The sequence below is a fragment of the Lissotriton helveticus genome, chromosome 8, assembly GCF_964261635.1.
Source record: "Lissotriton helveticus chromosome 8, aLisHel1.1, whole genome shotgun sequence".
Taxonomy (NCBI): domain Eukaryota; kingdom Metazoa; phylum Chordata; class Amphibia; order Caudata; family Salamandridae; genus Lissotriton; species Lissotriton helveticus.
This window is the reverse complement of record NC_136069.1, coordinates 44,499,123-44,517,041: the sequence shown is the minus strand read 5'-3', so window position 1 is coordinate 44,517,041 and position 17,919 is coordinate 44,499,123. Positions and strand designations below refer to the sequence as shown.

The 17,919-nt window shown below is 45.4% G+C and overlaps 1 protein-coding gene across 2 annotated transcripts in view; it reads right to left on the bottom strand.

The window, feature by feature from the left end:
- The window catches only part of LOC144772321 (uncharacterized), a 34,684-nt gene that overhangs the window by 9,648 nt on the left and 7,117 nt on the right, over positions 1-17,919 (bottom strand). Inside the window, exon 2 of one of the 2 annotated variants that reach the window (XM_078656559.1) lies at positions 4,349-4,437. The exons of the other annotated variant lie outside the window; for it this stretch is intronic. The gene's annotated coding sequence lies outside the window, so the exon portion shown is untranslated. The remainder of the gene's footprint in view (positions 1-4,348; positions 4,438-17,919) is intronic. 2 annotated transcript variants of the gene reach the window in all.

The following is a 17,919-nucleotide window of genomic DNA, read 5'->3' as shown; positions in this document are numbered from 1 at the left end:
GAGCAGATTAATCTATAATCTGCTGGTGTAGGGCACACCACTTCGCCACGGGTCCGTTATCAAAATAAGGAGGATACGACACTGGAGCAAAATCAATACCATGGGTAGTTTATTCATTCATGAATGGTCACCACCCGGCCTGTACCATCAAGATATCGAGGACAGAGCACACTGAACAGTGGTTACATGGATTTATATAGTGAAAACCAAAGACAAGGGACACCCAAAGGTAAATAAGGCTCTGTGAAGAACACACAGGTGAGACAATCAGTAACAATCAACAACCATGGTATTTTGTGGAACTGTCGCATCTGGAGGCTGCATAACAAGATAGGTTTATCTGAACAAACTTATTCTAAGGCTTTACTATTGTTTAAAACACACACAAAACCTACAGTGCAGACATTAGCTGTTCTTTTGTGCTGACTTTGCATGTTTACGCAGCCTACAATGTCTCAACTTTAGCTTTGTGACTTAATGTTTATGCAGGTGGCGTCAGGGACAGAGTCAGGCGGAAAACAGGTCAAAGGTGAGTATGGATGAGGCATAGCTGAATCAGAAAACAAGAGATTCAGATTTTAAGGTTTCACATTCTTGGACAAGTACGTCAATATCTCTGTCCATCTGTGGCCACCAGAAGTATTCTATTACTCTTCGTTTGGTGAGCGTGGCACCCAGATGACCCTAATGTGCATTGGTGAGGAGTGCTTTTCTCATGTTGAAAGGTGGAACAATTTGATCTAACCTGAATATGATCATCTTCAACAGATAATTCTTCGCTTATCTTTACAAAAGGTTGAACATCAATATTTAAACTCTTCTCTTTAGGCCACCCCTCGGTTATGTATTTCTTTACACTCTTAAGAACATCATCACTACCCATAGCATCATACCAATCATATTTGTTAACAGCACAAACATGTTGCAATTCAATATTAAGAAGTATGCAGTCTTCTTGATCATCTTCGCTGTTGGGTTCCACACCGTCAACTGACTTGTCTTGCACGGATGGCAATCATGAGAGTGCGTCAGCATGAACGTTCCTTAGACCAGGTATGTGTACGACTTCAAAATTAAATTGGAGAAGTTCAGATGCAAGGCGAGCTATACGTGGTGTCGTGTTGCTGTGACTGGAGTTGCCTAAGATGGCCACTAAAGGTTTATGGTCCTTTTGCAGAGTGAACTTTCTGCCCCAAAGGTAACATTTGAACTTTTCAATGGCCCACCAACACACAAGCAGTTCTTTTTCAATTACAGAATAGTGTGTCTCTGTGGTTCTCAGTACCCTAGATGCAAACCTAATAGTGTGTTCTTGTGTCCCTGCCTGCTGGGTCAAGATAGCACCGAGACCATAACAGCTTGCGTCCACAGCCAAGGTGCATTGCAGCGTGCGATCAAAAGGTTTTATCGCCTTGACAGTGGTGAGCTGAGTCTTAAGCCACTCTAATGAACTTTTGCACTCATCATCCCATACGGCAGTTTGGTTTTTAAGAAGGTTGGAAATGAGGAGTACTTTTGTTGCGTAATCAGGAATGAAACGAGAGTAGAATTCAGTCAATCCTAGAGGCGATTTCACACCTGTTTTGTCTTTGGGTGGTGAAGCATCTAAGATGGCTTGATCAAGGCTGGGTTTTGGGGTTACTCCTGCACTTGAGATGGTGTGCCCAAGGTATTCAATGGAATCTTTAGAAAATTCACATTTACCGTGTTTTAGAACCACACCATAATCTTGGAAACGTGGCAGTACTTGATTGAAAGTTTCATTGTGTGATGCCTGGTCAGTACCATGAATGGTCACATCATCTTGAAAGATGCCAATGTTCTTTACACCTTTGAGAAGATTTACTATGAGCCGCTGTAAAACAACTGATGCTGCCGAAGCGAGGCCAAACGGCATACGACAGAATTGATACATGGCAGAGGATGAGTCGAAGGCAGTGAGGTGGCGTGATTCCTTTTTGAGTTCTACCTGGTGATAGGCTGAGGCCAGGTCGAGTTTTGAAAATACGTTAGTGCCAGTTACCATGGCTAACTTCTCTGAGATGTTTGGAAGAGGGTGGGAATCGATCAAAATTTCTTTAAGACTGCGCAAGTCAATGCATATACTGAGTTTATTGTTCTTTTTGCGCGCAATAACTAAGGGAGATGACCAATCAGAAGATTCAACTGGCTCCATTACACCTCTTTTACACATGGATAATAGTTCTTTCTAGAGATCTTCTCTGATGCTGAATGGTACACTTCTGAGTTTGTGTTTGGTGGGTAATGCACCTTCTCTAACTTTTATTCTGTGTTTGGGTCCTTTTATTTTACCCAACTTCCCTGAAAAGACTTTGGGGAACTTGTTAAGTAGATATTCTACATGGGTGGAATCACGGATGGCTAACACTTGTTCTTTTGCTCCGGGACACAACATCATGTCATACAAACCTTGATGAAACCACCCTAGAATGTTCAAACCCTGTATAGCTACCTATATTTTTCCTGCGATACGCCTACCCTTAAATTCCATGAGGTCTTCGAAATACCCTAAGAGATCGATCGTGTGTCCCTCGTAGGACACAGGAGCACAATCAGCTGGAAACAACTGTCTTTCACTCAAATTGGCATTAAAAAGTGACTCTGAAACCATGGGCATACGTGCACCTGAGTCTACTAGGAGACGAAATATCTTGTCACCTACAAGTATGTTGCCATATGGGTCAATGCATTCTGAAGGATCTCCTGTCCTTATTTCACAGTCTGTGACAACAAGAACCATATCTTTTATTTCTGCTACGATTTCTTTATTATCGCGGTCACTTGTTTCTTTGACGAGGATAATTCTGAGATTCTCTTTTTATGACTGACAGACTTTATCATAATGTCCAATTTTTCCACAAGATCTGCATGTTAAGTGTTTTGCTGGACGGGGTTTGCCATTCCTGGAATGAGCAGTATAACCACACCTGAAGCATATGCGAGTCGTTCTAAAAAAAATTGTTCTGGGAGAGGTCTCCTTTCTTTTTGAAATTAGTGTGTATGGGTGCAGCAACCTCAAGTGCCTTGTTTTCAAGTTCCTTTATAGAAACTTGAGAAGTCTCTATACTTTTAGCAATCCTGATGGATTCTTCTAGAAAGGGGTTCTCAAGAGAAAGAAGCGTTTGTCTTATTGTCCTATCAGAACATTGGCTTATGAACTGATCTCTCACTAACTGCTCGCTACAGTTCTCAACCTCACAGTCTGCTATCATTTTCCTAAGAGTTGTAATGTATGCTTCTGCACCCCTCTACTTTTTTGCACTCTCTTGAAGAATTTATGCCTTAACACCACAATGCTAGGCTGCACATAGTATCTCTTTGCTAATTTTCTGATGGTGGACTGATATTTGTCAAGTTATTCATTGTCTTTAGTCACAACCTCAGCCAGATGTTTTAGAGTTGACCTACCCTCGAAACCTAATGAGTGCAGTAATAGAATTTTTTCCTTTCCGGGCGAAATCTGTGTGCTCCTATCGCACCCAAATAAGTTTCAAAGGCATCAAGCCAATGTTGCCATTTAATTGGCGGTTCGCCAGCTGCGTCTAGAAATGGTGGTGGTGGCAGAACAGCTTGCATACTGAGGATTGGAACAAACCTTGGCTAGAAGACTTACTGGACTGTAGAAGCTGACAACGTTTATGTTTAATTAACTACACTGTGTGTGTGTTCTTTAAAGAACATATTACATTTTGTGGGATAGTGGCAATACAGAATGTAATTTCTCAGTAACCACTGTAAGATTTGAACCGAAAAAACAGATGTTCTTGAAGAAATTCTACAGTGCACGCTTAGGATTACTGTATTGAATACAAGATGCGCGCATGTAACCATGACATTGTAGAATAAATAATAAAAGTTATGTACATTTTCAGGTGTGCGAGTCACCGCGCTGCTGTGCTCACACCAATCAGTCAGTTTAACCGCATGCGTGCGGCGGAATTCCGCTCGCACGCTGAGATTTTTAAAACCGCACTTTACGTGACGAGCTGGGCTTGTCATCAGCGTGCGAGGAGGCTACCTCATGACGAGCCCAGCTCGTCATCAGCGTGGAAGGGGTTAACAAGACTACAATGAGGTGTGTGAGTCACCGAGTGTAGATGGAAGATATATGTACATTTTTAGGTGTGTGAGTCACAGCGCTGCTGTGCTCACACCAAACTGTCAGTTTAACCCAAATACAATGAGGTTTGTGAGTCACCGAGTGTAGATGCTCACGCTGTATATTCCTTTAAAGAAGACAAATGCAAAGTACCTGAACCGATGCAGAGTGTGAAGAACACCATCGTCGAATGCGAAGCAAATAGGAAAGGAAGCACCTGTCACTCACTGTTTGAAAAATGGAGAGGAGACTGGATGCAGAGATTTCAGCCAGCAAGCACGTCTCATCGGTTTCCTTCAATGACGGTGTCTGTTACACTGTGAAGATGAAGTCGTTATAGAGTTTAGTGGGGTGTATAGACCTCCGTCACGTGCTTAATCGTCTTCCTACGGGTGCAGGATACACTGTCAGGCAGGAGAGGCATGAACAGAAGACTGGAGCAAGTTACAGGACTGCGATCGGCCAGGCAGACTGTAATCCAATGCCACGTCAACACACATGAAAGCCTTTGAATTTTGCTTAGAATCGGTAGACTTGCACAGATTATGCCACCTTTTGAAGATATTCCGATCCTTACCTTAATATTTTGTTAGACAAAGTGGCTGCTGTGTGGGATCTTCACTCTCCTTGCTCGTCACCACTAAAGTGTGTAGTAACGACCGGAAGCAGCAGCTGAAGGTGAGTTCAATTTATTCACAACATACGAAGATCCCACAGGCAAATGTCGCGGTGCATGCAAACGCCACGCTGTTTCAGGTCAACTGTCACATCCAAACTGTCATACTCTAACTGACATGACTAGCGTGATTTGCGCGCCAACAGGCAGCGCAAAACAAATACCTTTGGAGTGTCCGCGTGCTGGGAATGCACGTGGACAGAACACTAAACAAGAATTCTGGAACCGTATTGTTTCCAAGAAGCCTTCGCATGGCGAGAGCAGCGCATGCACGCTACTAACGCCTGGGTAAGAGTGGTCTGCTTAATTCAGACACTCTGTTCATCACCACCCCCTTTTCTGTATCGTTTTTGGCCACTATAGGTGTGGCAGGGTATACTCAGACATGAGTCCCTTTCTCACTGCTCCATCAGGATGCAAGCAAGCCGGGCCGAAGAGGCTGAAATGCCAGAAACCGGTCCCCGGTAGCTTGTCTCCTTTCTGGTGAAGAATTGGCCTTGTAGTTTGGTCTGCCCTGTTCCCATGATGCACTGGGCCAGGGACAGACTAATTTGCATACAGCCAGGTTCTGAGCTGGGATGGGGCAGTGAGATAAATAACGGTGATGGATCAAGCCCTGATCTTTGGACTGGGTAAGAGTGGTCTGCTTAATTCAGACACTCTGTTCATCACCACCCCCTTTTCTGTATCGTTTTTGGCCACTATAGGTGTGGCAGGGTATACTCAGACATGAGTCCCTTTCTCACTGCTCCATCAGGATGCAAGCAAGCCGGGCCGAAGAGGCTGAAATGCCAGAAACCGGTCCCCGGTAGCTTGTCTCCTTTCTGGTGAAGAATTGGCCTTGTAGTTTGGTCTGCCCTGTTCCCATGATGCACTGGGCCAGGGACAGACTAATTTGCATACAGCCAGGTTCTGAGCTGGGATGGGGCAGTGAGATAAATAACGGTGATGGATCAAGCCCTGATCTTTGGACTGGGTAAGAGTGGTCTGCTTAATTCAGACACTCTGTTCATCACCACCCCCTTTTCTGTATCGTTTTTGGCCACTATAGGTGTGGCAGGGTATACTCAGACATGAGTCCCTTTCTCACTGCTCCATCAGGATGCAAGCAAGCCGGGCCGAAGAGGCTGAAATGCCAGAAACCGCTCCCCGGTAGCTTGTCTCCTTTCTGGTGAAGAATTGGCCTTGTAGTTTGGTCTGCCCTGTTCCCATGATGCACTGGGCCAGGGACAGACTAATTTGCATACAGCCAGGTTCTGAGCTGGGATGGGGCAGTGAGATAAATAACGGTGATGGATCAAGCCCTGATCTTTGGACTGGGTAAGAGTGGTCTGCTTAATTCAGACACTCTGTTCATCACCACCCCCTTTTCTGTATCGTTTTTGGCCACTATAGGTGTGGCAGGGTATACTCAGACATGAGTCCCTTTCTCACTGCTCCATCAGGATGCAAGCAAGCCGGGCCGAAGAGGCTGAAATGCCAGAAACCGGTCCCCGGTAGCTTGTCTCCTTTCTGGTGAAGAATTGGCCTTGTAGTTTGGTCTGCCCTGTTCCCATGATGCACTGGGCCAGGGACAGACTAATTTGCATACAGCCAGGTTCTGAGCTGGGATGGGGCAGTGAGATAAATAACGGTGATGGATCAAGCCCTGATCTTTGGACTGGGTAAGAGTGGTCTGCTTAATTCAGACACTCTGTTCATCACCACCCCCTTTTCTGTATCGTTTTTGGCCACTATAGGTGTGGCAGGGTATACTCAGACATGAGTCCCTTTCTCACTGCTCCATCAGGATGCAAGCAAGCCGGGCCGAAGAGGCTGAAATGCCAGAAACCGGTCCCCGGTAGCTTGTCTCCTTTCTGGTGAAGAATTGGCCTTGTAGTTTGGTCTGCCCTGTTCCCATGATGTACTGGGCCAGGGACAGACTAATTTGCATACAGCCAGGTTCTGAGCTGGGATGGGGCAGTGAGATAAATAACGGTGATGGATCAAGCCCTGATCTTTGGACTGGGTAAGAGTGGTCTGCTTAATTCAGACACTCTGTTCATCACCACCCCCTTTTCTGTATCGTTTTTGGCCAATATAGGTGTGGCAGGGTATACTCAGACATGAGTCCCTTTCTCACTGCTCCATCAGGATGCAAGCAAGCCGGGCCGAAGAGGCTGAAATGCCAGAAACCGGTCCCCGGTAGCTTGTCTCCTTTCTGGTGAAGAATTGGCCTTGTAGTTTGGTCTGCCCTGTTCCCATGATGCACTGGGCCAGGGACAGACTAATTTGCATACAGCCAGGTTCTGAGCTGGGATGGGGCAGTGAGATAAATAACGGTGATGGATCAAGCCCTGATCTTTGGACTGGGTAAGAGTGGTCTGCTTAATTCAGACACTCTGTTCATCACCACCCCCTTTTCTGTATCGTTTTTGGCCACTATAGGTGTGGCAGGGTATACTCAGACATGAGTCCCTTTCTCACTGCTCCATCAGGATGCAAGCAAGCCGGGCCGAAGAGGCTGAAATGCCAGAAACCGGTCCCCGGTAGCTTGTCTCCTTTCTGGTGAAGAATTGGCCTTGTAGTTTGGTCTGCCCTGTTCCCATGATGCACTGGGCCAGGGACAGACTAATTTGCATACAGCCAGGTTCTGAGCTGGGATGGGGCAGTGAGATAAATAACGGTGATGGATCAAGCCCTGATCTTTGGACTGGGTAAGAGTGGTCTGCTTAATTCAGACACTCTGTTCATCACCACCCCCTTTTCTGTATCGTTTTTGGCCACTATAGGTGTGGCAGGGTATACTCAGACATGAGTCCCTTTCTCACTGCTCCATCAGGATGCAAGCAAGCCGGGCCGAAGAGGCTGAAATGCCAGAAACCGGTCCCCGGTAGCTTGTCTCCTTTCTGGTGAAGAATTGGCCTTGTAGTTTGGTCTGCCCTGTTCCCATGATGCACTGGGCCAGGGACAGACTAATTTGCATACAGCCAGGTTCTGAGCTGGGATGGGGCAGTGAGATAAATAACGGTGATGGATCAAGCCCTGATCTTTGGACTGGGTAAGAGTGGTCTGCTTAATTCAGACACTCTGTTCATCACCACCCCCTTTTCTGTATCGCTACTAACGCCAGGCGCGACCTAAAAAAAGACATCACACTGCTTACCCTAGATAAGATGGGTGGTGCTATGCCCTTTGTCAGACGGCACCTGCTCTGTTGTGCCGCCTGAGGGCGCTCTTTCAACAGAGCTAACGGGGGCTTTGCTCACAGAGAGTTCTATGTATGTAAAAAATGTATAAAGCGCAGGAATCACCCCCGAAGGGGTATCTCCGCGCTATCATTCCAGGAAAGTCAGATGGCCATGTGCAGATAAAAAGTTACACCCTTAATAATGCAGTTTTTAGGGGGTTCCTAAATCGTACAAGATTGGAGCATTTACGCAGGTCCACAGGTAAGGTGTTCCAAAATTTCGAGGCCAGATGGACAACAGTTTTGCCGCCAGTCCTAAGCTTCTTGAATCGGGGAACCACTAACAACTTTTTCCCTTCTGACCTAAGATGGCGATTGGGACAATAGACTTTGAATTTATCCGCCAGATAGCTGGAGCTTGTGTCCTCCAAAGCTTTATGAGTGAGGCAACCAAGCTTACATTTAATTCTTTGGCGGATAGGGAGCCAGTGAAGCTGTTTTAATAAGGGGCCTGCCGAGGTATGAGGATTTTTTTTAGAGCCAGGCACGTGGCCCATTTTGGACAATCTGTAGTCTGCTGAGAAGGGACTCATTAGCAGATGCCAGCAGAGCATTGCAGTAGTCCAGGAGGCCAATAATCATTGCCTGTATCAAGGTTCTTCGCACCTCGAGCTGCAACCAGCGAAACACTCTTAGCAGAAGACTTAAGGTATGGTAGCAGGTCCCGTTGTGGTCCTAACTTGGTCCTTAATAGATAGCAGAACATCTATACAATCTATGTCAATTCTCCTGGCTCTAAATAGGATGGGAGGTCTGTTGGTTTAGGGAAAAAGCATTTACTGCCACTTTTGTGACTATATACCCTCTCTCCACCAAACTCTAAATCAAGCCATAAAATACCTGTGATCAGATGCACACAGAAATGAATTACACAGAAACAAAGATATTTGTAATGCAATCACTGTGTCAACGGATATTACTCTTAACCCGAGAATCTCATGACTCCGTGGCAGAGAAACTGCATTCGAATGCTAGGACATACAAGCCATAAACAGATTAGCACAAATTCAAGTCGAACATAAACTAAGTAATAAAGTACAAATAAAAAAAGAAAAATCCTTAGTGGTTGCCTCTACAGAGGTTCTTATCGTATACAGCAACCCTCTGTGTTATCCATAATTGTATCCTTCCTTGGGGTTGGTGAAATAAGCTTAGTATTTTTGGAGGTGTCAGCTAATGAAATGCTGCTCATGTTACAACCAGTAATGACTCACTTCTCTTCAATTCCTCGAATACCCCAGGAACATCATTAAAGGGAGTTGTACTGAGCATGTGCAGAAGGCCCTCAACACATTTGCTGCTCAGGAGTGTCTCCGGTGTGCCAAAGGCCATTCCATCTGCGCTTGTATTCCCTAGTTACCACCTGAAATGCTGCCTATGTTTCCTATGAAGTAAGTTGGCTTTTCTTAGTTACTCCTCTGAGAAACTACATTATTTGGCAAGTGCTGCCCTGTCCACTTTATCCTCAGGTGACCGGGTCCCATTTACTTTCCCCACCATCTGCTCAGCATCATGTTGTCACAAAATCAAACATCAATAAACTATCTACATACCTGAAAATTGTAAAATCATAATAACCAATAGATCTTATGGGGAGGTGGGGTCGCCATTATCCACCATTCTGACCTTCAAATCCTGCCCTCCTCATACCCAGACTCTCTACTTCAGGAAGGCCAGGCATGTTCATTACACTGGAACCATAAATCTGTGCAACTAATTCTGCTGTACCTCCAACTAAACGTTGTAATTTCCAAGCTCTATGGAATATACCGCCAACTAAACACAAAGATGATGGATGGAGTGCTGAAACTTTTCAGACAATCACCCTCAGTCACAGATCTGGGTTGAATCCATCATCGTTCTTTAGCTCACTTTGCCACCCCAGTTCAGACACAGCTATATGCAAATCAGTCAACCCTGTGCCTCATGGAAACTGTCCAGCCTAAACTGCCAAGCCATGTCTTCCCTGGACCGGAAACAAGCATCCTGGGACCAGTTTTGGGCTAACTGCCCTCTTCAGCCAGGCTAGCTTGAATCCAGTGGCAAAGTGAGCAAGGGACCCACGTCTGGGCATAGCCTGCCAACTTACGGCGAACAAAGCAAACACAAGGAGATGATGGATGTGGCGCTGAAACTTTTCAGACAATCACCCCCAGTCACAGATCTGGGTTGAATCCATCATTGTTCTTTAGCTCACTTTGCCACCCCAGTTCAGACACAGCTATATGCAAACCAATCTTGACCATGTGCCTCCTGGGAACAGTCCAGCCCGAATTGCCAAGCCAGGTCTTCCCTGAACCGTAACCAAGCATCCAGGGACAAATTGATTTAGACCCAGCTCTCTGTACTTTGGTGAATGTATGACACTGTTCTGGATTCTTTCAATCAACGTTTTTTTGCATGTGTCACCCAGAGTGAGATGGGAATGCCCAGACGTGGGTCCCTTGCTCTCCTTGCCACTGGAGTCAAGCTATCCTGGCTGATGATGGGTGAAACTTCGAAACAGGTCCTAGGATGCTTGTTTCCAGTCTAGGGAGGACCTTGCTTGTCAGTTCGGGCTTGACTGTTTCCATGAGACACAGGGTCAAGACTGATTTGCATATGGCTGGGTTCAAACTGGAATGGCATGGTGAGCAAACAAAGGATGGATTTAGGCCCAGATCTCTGTACTGGGGTGAATGTATGACATTGTCCTTCATTCTGTCTATCAACTGTTCTTTTTGCACATACCGCCAACTAAACTTTGTTTTCAGACTTCATGATTTACAAATCTTGTTTTACAAATTTACTCTCAGTCAAGACCACATTATTGTGCTTCAGGACTTTAATTTGTAGCTTGGAAACCCATCACATCTGTCTGAAATATTCTACTCCACTCTAAATATAGACAGACTTAAACTTTAATCTCAACAACCCTGACATTAGAAGATCATTTTCTGGATCGCCTATTCAGTGCAGACTACCTTGTGCATATATAAAATGCTCTTCCAGCTCTCTGGTCAAATCATTTTACTGTTACATTTGACTTCATCTCCTATCCTTCGCAAAAATTGCTGTTCCTTTCCTAAACCTACAGGAACTGGAAAAATTGGATGCCTCTCTTTTTCAAAACCCCGGACTAAAGTAATTTCAAATCAGACATGAACTGCAGATAACGTATATGCTTTTCATAAAATCAGGTTAAAAAAAACTTTATTTCGGTCAGAATTACCTAAAAAAGTGCAAGACACTACAGATAGTCATTTCTAAAATTACATCATACAAACAAAAGGGATTTTAAAAAAAATTGAATTAGTTGTACATTCAATTTTTGGAGCGTTGTTTCTAGGCGACGGTTACACATTTGATTCCGAAAAGTGCATAGTGCAATAATAAATACATAAATTAGCTAAAGAAGTACATATAAAACTATACAAAACAATACAAAACAATTAAGCCAAATTACTACGCTGACACTGTTCAATCACCATGGGTTGATCGATACAACATTTCATGATTTCAAATAAGCCCTTCTGGTGCACCACAAGAAGAACAGAAATCCAGCGACTGAATAGACTATTGGTATACTGGGGTCAGACTTCAGAATCCTAAATGCTTCAAGACAACGCCTATTACCAAGATTCCTGCAAATCTGAACCAACCAATGTTTCCTTGCTTTATGGTAGCCTGGGCAAGTAAAAAAAACATGAAGCTCTGTTTCTTCAGGGTGGTCACACGCCGGGCAATGAATCAATTGCTGGTCTCTCCACTTGGATGTAAAGCAGCGTAGAGGGAGCACCCCATATCTAAACTGTAAATAGAGCTTCCTTGCCACCGGCGGGTTAATGAGATCTATTACCGTCTCGAAGCAAGGAATATCTTTTATTTCTAAAAAAGCTCTAGTGAGTTTCCCTGTCTAGCAGAAGTATGAAGTTGAGCCGATGTATGCTCTTTGTAGAGTGCCTTCATTTGATTCCTAGATATTAAAGAACAGGCTGACTCAGGTTCAGACCAACAATCCCCTAAACCCATACTAGTTAGCAACTATTTAATGTGGTCGAGCCACAGGAACTTTACAGAGCCGTACCCTCATTACCTCGGACAATTCCTCCCTATAAGGTAAAAGTTCACGAGTGGTCCACAGGCGGCGCCAATACATTATGGGTTTAAGACTCGCCACTTCGGCAATTGATGTTATTCCCATGTCCAGTCGTAGTGGGATTAACGGTGTGCCATGCGGCAATCTAAATAACTGTCTTAAGAATTGGTTCTCCACCTGCGTTAGGTTCTCAAGCTTTAGGTGTCCCCATAGCTCTGTACCATATAAAGACCCGCCTTCAGCTTGTGCCCTATATATTTCTAACGCCGGGCTAACTGCTCTTTTACTAGACTTATTAAAAACCCTTATGATGCCACCTGAAGAGTGCGCTAGTTTTAGCGTAGATTTCGTAATGTGAGCCCCCCATTCCATAGGCTCAGAAATTGTAATACCTAAATACACAAAAGATGACACTCTCTCTAGTGGTTTCCATTTAAAGATGGGTTAGGGTGTGTGCTTTTTGGGCAATTAAATGCCATAAATTTGGTTTTCTGTAGATTTATTTCTAAACCTCTATCCCTACAGAATATCTCAAATTTATTCAAGACCCTTTGTAACCCCATAGGCGATTTAGCTACCAACAGAGTGTCATCCGCAAACATCATTGCAGATACTTTACGGGAGGCTAACTTTGGGGCATCTAGATCTTTTTCTACTAGCAGGGCATCAATCAAACCATTAATGTAGAGGCTGAATAAGGTTGGCGCAAGCACGCAACCCTGGCATACGCCACGTTCAAAGGTATCGGTGCTGTAAGATTACCACCCTTACCATGCCTAATTTGCGCATAATTGTATTCATGTAATCGTTTAAAAAGTAGGATTAAATATTTAGGGACCCTTATCTCACCAAGAACCAACCACAATTTCTCCCTGGGTACTAAATCAACGCAGACCTCAAGTCTACAAAGATTAGGTAGAGACTGCCCCCTACAGGCTTACGGTCTTCCAGTACAACAATTGCAATCTTAGTACTTGGTCCAGTGTCGACAATTTTTCCCTGAACCCCGCCTGCATGGAGGACAGTACCCCACTCTCTTCCATCCATGATTGTAGCCTAAGGAGTAAAACACGTGCAAATATTTTCTGCAAGATGTCTATTAAGCTAATAGGTCTATAGTTGGTTGGGAGAAGTGGGGAGCCCTTTTTATAAATCGGGATTATTTCCGCACCAAGTCAGCTCGGGGGGGATCTTCATGCCTTGCATTATTGCATTGAAAAGTAACCAAAAGTATGGGGCCCAGGTAGCTGGTTCACTCCTGAAAAGATCCCCAGGTATCTTGTCCAGTCCTGGCGCTTTTCCTGGAGCAATTTTTACCAATGCGCTCTTTATTTCGTTTAAACTTATGCTTGGACCTGCAACACCATCAGACAAATAAATTATTCCCCAGTTAGTTGCGGGACAAATGTAAATGTAAATGTAGTTGAGCTTATATAGCGCACAGCTACCCGCAGTGGGTTTCCCGGCGCTTGCTTAGGGAACCCTTCCTGGTATTCCCCTGTGAGATAGCAGGGTATCCACAAGGTAAAAGTCAGGCATCCCGCCGCGAGGGGCCGTTGTGGAGATTAAGCAAGCTATTGCCCAGAGTCGCAGAGTGTGAACCCGTGAGTCGAGGAGGCACCGGGGCGAGAATTATCGAGTCCGTGGAATTTTTAGCCCAAGACCCTGCCGAGGCGGGGAATTGAACCCTGGTCCAGGACCGATCTCAGCTTCCGGGTCTGCTGCCTCTAACCCCTGAGCCACACTTCTCCACAAGCCACTATCGGGTCAACAATTGGGGGAGCGTGAGGGACATGACTGTGTGCAGGGGAGGGGGCTTTGGAGATGATTTCAGGAGTACTTTTTTCTGTAGCTCATAAACCATAATAGTATGATACTTATAAAACAGCAAATGCATCAAACAAAAGCATGTATGGTCCCAAAAATACTGCTCCCCATAATTGGGGCATTGTGAGCCCCTCACACTATTGGACCCCTGCTGCATTAATGATAGCAGTTCTTAGCAGCAGGCTATCACTTCTGCATCTTCCACCTCTTCCCCATCATGCCACACCATCACTCCAATTTTGAATTAGGCTCTTTCTCCCTTTCAGAAACAAGCATTAGAAATGCAATAGGTCTCAGATTTATTTGAGTTAGAGCTAATGGCATTGTAAATGGCAATGTCTTTTCGCCATGTGTTATGGAGTGTATGCATGTGGTGTGTAGTAGAATTATGTGGGTTGGATCGGAATTGTAGCAATGGTGGCATGCTGCGCTTTAGATGAATATGTTTAAAAGTAAAGTGCACCATACTGCGATTGCTACAATAGTTAATTGTGGATGCGTTAACAATTGATGTGTGCACTGATGGCTGGTGGTGTGTTTTCCTGTAGAAATTGTGCACTGATGGCTGGTGATGTGTGTACTTGGTGGAAGCGTGCACTGATGGCTGGTGGTGTGTGCCTGGTGGAAGCCTGCACTGACAGCTGATGGTGTTTGTGCCCGGTGAAAGCGTGCACTGACGGCTGGTGGTGTGTGTGCCCGGAGAAAGTGTTCAGTGACGGCTGGTGGTGTGTGTGTGTGTGTGTGGTTGCATGTGTGGTGGTGTGTGTGGTGGTGAGAGTGGTGTGTGTGTGTGGTCTTATGTGTGTGGTCTTATGTGTGTGGTCTTATGTGTGTGGTCTTATGTGTGCGGTCTTGTGTGTGTGGGCTTATGTGTGTGGCCTTTTCCTGCGCACTCACTGTTACTCTGCAGTCATTCTGCACTCAGTCTGCACTTACTCTGCAGTTATTCTACGCTCACTCTCAATCTGCACTCATTCTGCACTCACACTCTGCAGCACTCACTCACACTCTGCAGCACTCACTCACACTCTGCAGCACGCACTCACACTCTGCAGCACGCACTCACACTCTGCAGCACGCACTCACACTCTGCAGCACGCACTCACACTCTGCAGCACGCACTCACACTCTGCAGCACGCACTCACACTCTGCAGCACGCACTCACACTCTGCAGCACGCACTCACACTCTGCACGCACTCTCCACGCACTCTCACTCTGCACGCACTCTCACTCTGCACGCACTCTCACTCTGCACGCACTCTCACTCTGCACGCACTCTCACTCTGCACGCACTCTCACTCTGCACGCACTCTCACTCTGCACGCACTCTCACTCGCACTCTGCTCGCACTCGCACTCTGCTCTCACTCTGCAGCACTCACTTTCACTCTGCACTCTCACTCTGCAGGTTTCAGAAAGCTCTCCACCCATCAGCGCGTCGTCATCGACTACAGATTCCACACTTACACCCCCCCACAATACGTTTTAGTGAGGTTGAATGCCCTACTGCAAAGACCGGACAGCATCTGGAACGCAGAATGAGATAAAAGAAAGCCAAATAGAAAAAACAAAAGGTTAGGTTTATATTGGGCACACTAAAGAGTTAAAGAAATCGCTTGCTCAGATTAGTTTCCTAGAAATCTCTCAATTCGCTGCTCTTAAGAAAGTAATTCGATTAGGAGCAGCTGCCTGGTGTCATTGCCTTCTTTAAGAACACTGCTACATTCGGAGCCTAATATCCTATAGTAAAAATAAAAACAATTAATTTAAAACAATTTAAATCGAACAATTTAAAGAAACCAATTGCAATCAGCTCTGTCCTAACAGCATTAACCCCTTGCGTGCGTCGGACGACGGCCGGGGGCCGTCCGAACCACGCCCAGGCTATAAATCACCCGCACCGCGGCGGAATTACCGCCGCGGTGAAGGGGTTAAGACACTTCAATCTGGGTTGTGCTGTTTGGCTATGGCAACACTCTAAGGCAGATGAGTCATTTGGCCTTTGGCTTGCAGTCTCAGAAAGATGCCCCAGGTGAGATGAGGTGGTCAGTTAACTGCAAGGGCCGCTGGGTATTAATGCTGTGCATTGATGCCTCACTGGGCAATAGGAGAGTTCTGATACTGGTGTACAGTCAAAGCAGCACGTAGGCCCATTACTAAACAGAGAGCAAGAATACACTGGAGCATGGGCGACTTATGTGTTTTCATAAAGCGCTGGACGCGCGACTTAATTGGCCTCTTCGCGCTTATCAATGTTAAGCAGGAGTACCAAATAGAACGGCTTCAGCTACTGCTACAGCTGAGGCGAGCGATGCACGAGCTGCAGAGATAAGTGTACGACCTGAAGGTCAAAGGTTCAAATGCAAGATGGCCGATTTTGTCTGTCAGTTTTAAGAGGCTGAAAAGATGAGTATTAGGTCCGCGGACTAGCAATAGTCATACATTTTAATTTTTAAAGCACATAAACAACCCAGAAAGAGTACAATGCTCTTCACAATTCCGGATATTATTTTAGTGGCGGCTTCCAAGAGATGACATTTCTAAGACATGTAGGTTGATGTGCAAGCTCTGTGTTAAAGTTTCAAATTCGAAGAAGGCCGACTCCGCCTTTCATCCTCCCGACTTGACAGCATGCGCTGAATATCTGTTGTCTAACAGAATGTATAGCCGTTAAAGCGCAAAGAGCCGCCAGTATACGTGCGCCCATGAGTACGGGATATATTTATGACAGCTGCAAGAACTGTAAAGTAGCCATGTGTGAAATATACACCAGGATTCCCTGCCTCGGGAAGTTGATGGGCACAAGGTGCATGTCCGCACTGTTGCTAGCTTAGCCCACGGTTTACAAACGTATCTCCTACATTAGCAATAAAACACCTTTCCTTCCATACAAATCAGAACAATTGTTTCTTCGAATCTACAATAAGCGAAAGCGGTGGCTTCTTTGGGTGACTTATGGTCGCTATTCAGACTTGTGGGCTAAAGACAGCATTGGAAGTCAGAGTAGTAAAACGCGCTGCTTAACAAGCTCTGTTCAAATGCACGAAATGCTGCTAAAAGGGCTGTTCACAGACAGGGTGACATGTGCTCATATGCTAACACTTAGGAAGGCTCACGTGAGGAATTATAACGAGCAGTGGTGCGCGCCCGTAGCCCCGAGCCCTAAAAACTCGAGACTGGTGCACGCGCGCCCAGCATCTGTCTTCAATTACCGCGGCCCCTGACAGCCGCGATAATTGAAGAAATATGCCCTTCTGCTGCGCGTGTCCGCATGGAATATGCAATAGGCGGAGATACTCTACCGCCTATAGCCTATTGCGTGCTCTCTTCCGAAAAGACACGCAGGAGAAGCCCAATCGAAATGCAGCTGCCAAAACAAAGGACGAAAATTCACGAGCAGCCAGGAATTTTTAAGGTAGCTTTTCGGAAACGCTAACTACAGGACTCTTGGGCTCCGCCCACACTGCTGACGCAGTGTGATGTAGGCCCGAGCCCTAAAACAAAAGCTGCCACATGTTGTCTCCTTTTTTTCTGCAAAGGTGCCCTTGTTCTTAATGCTAGAAAGAACAATAAGGTCCCATACCCTTTTTTTAAAGATAGACAGTGATAGTTGTGATGTAATGGGCCCCTCACACCCATGGGCCCCAGTCCTACTGCATCTGCTTAATTGGTGATAACCAGCAGTGGCCACTTACACACCTGGCAGCAGTACCAGCTGCACTAATGGATGGCCCTTTTTAAAGAAAAAAAGGGGGTAAACAGTCTCTTATATTTCCGCGTTTGCTACATAATCCATTATCGGCTGCATAGTGGTGCATATCCTATTCTTCAGTGCTGTAAAGTAGTACTTACAAACATTCTATTCTGAAGGACAGATTTTTAAAGTGAACCTAGTTCTATGTACGTTCCTGTTTATTTTGCTGCACAATTCACTTATTATTTGGTCTTCTGCCATGTTTTTTAAATATGTTGAGCGTGGATTCAGCAG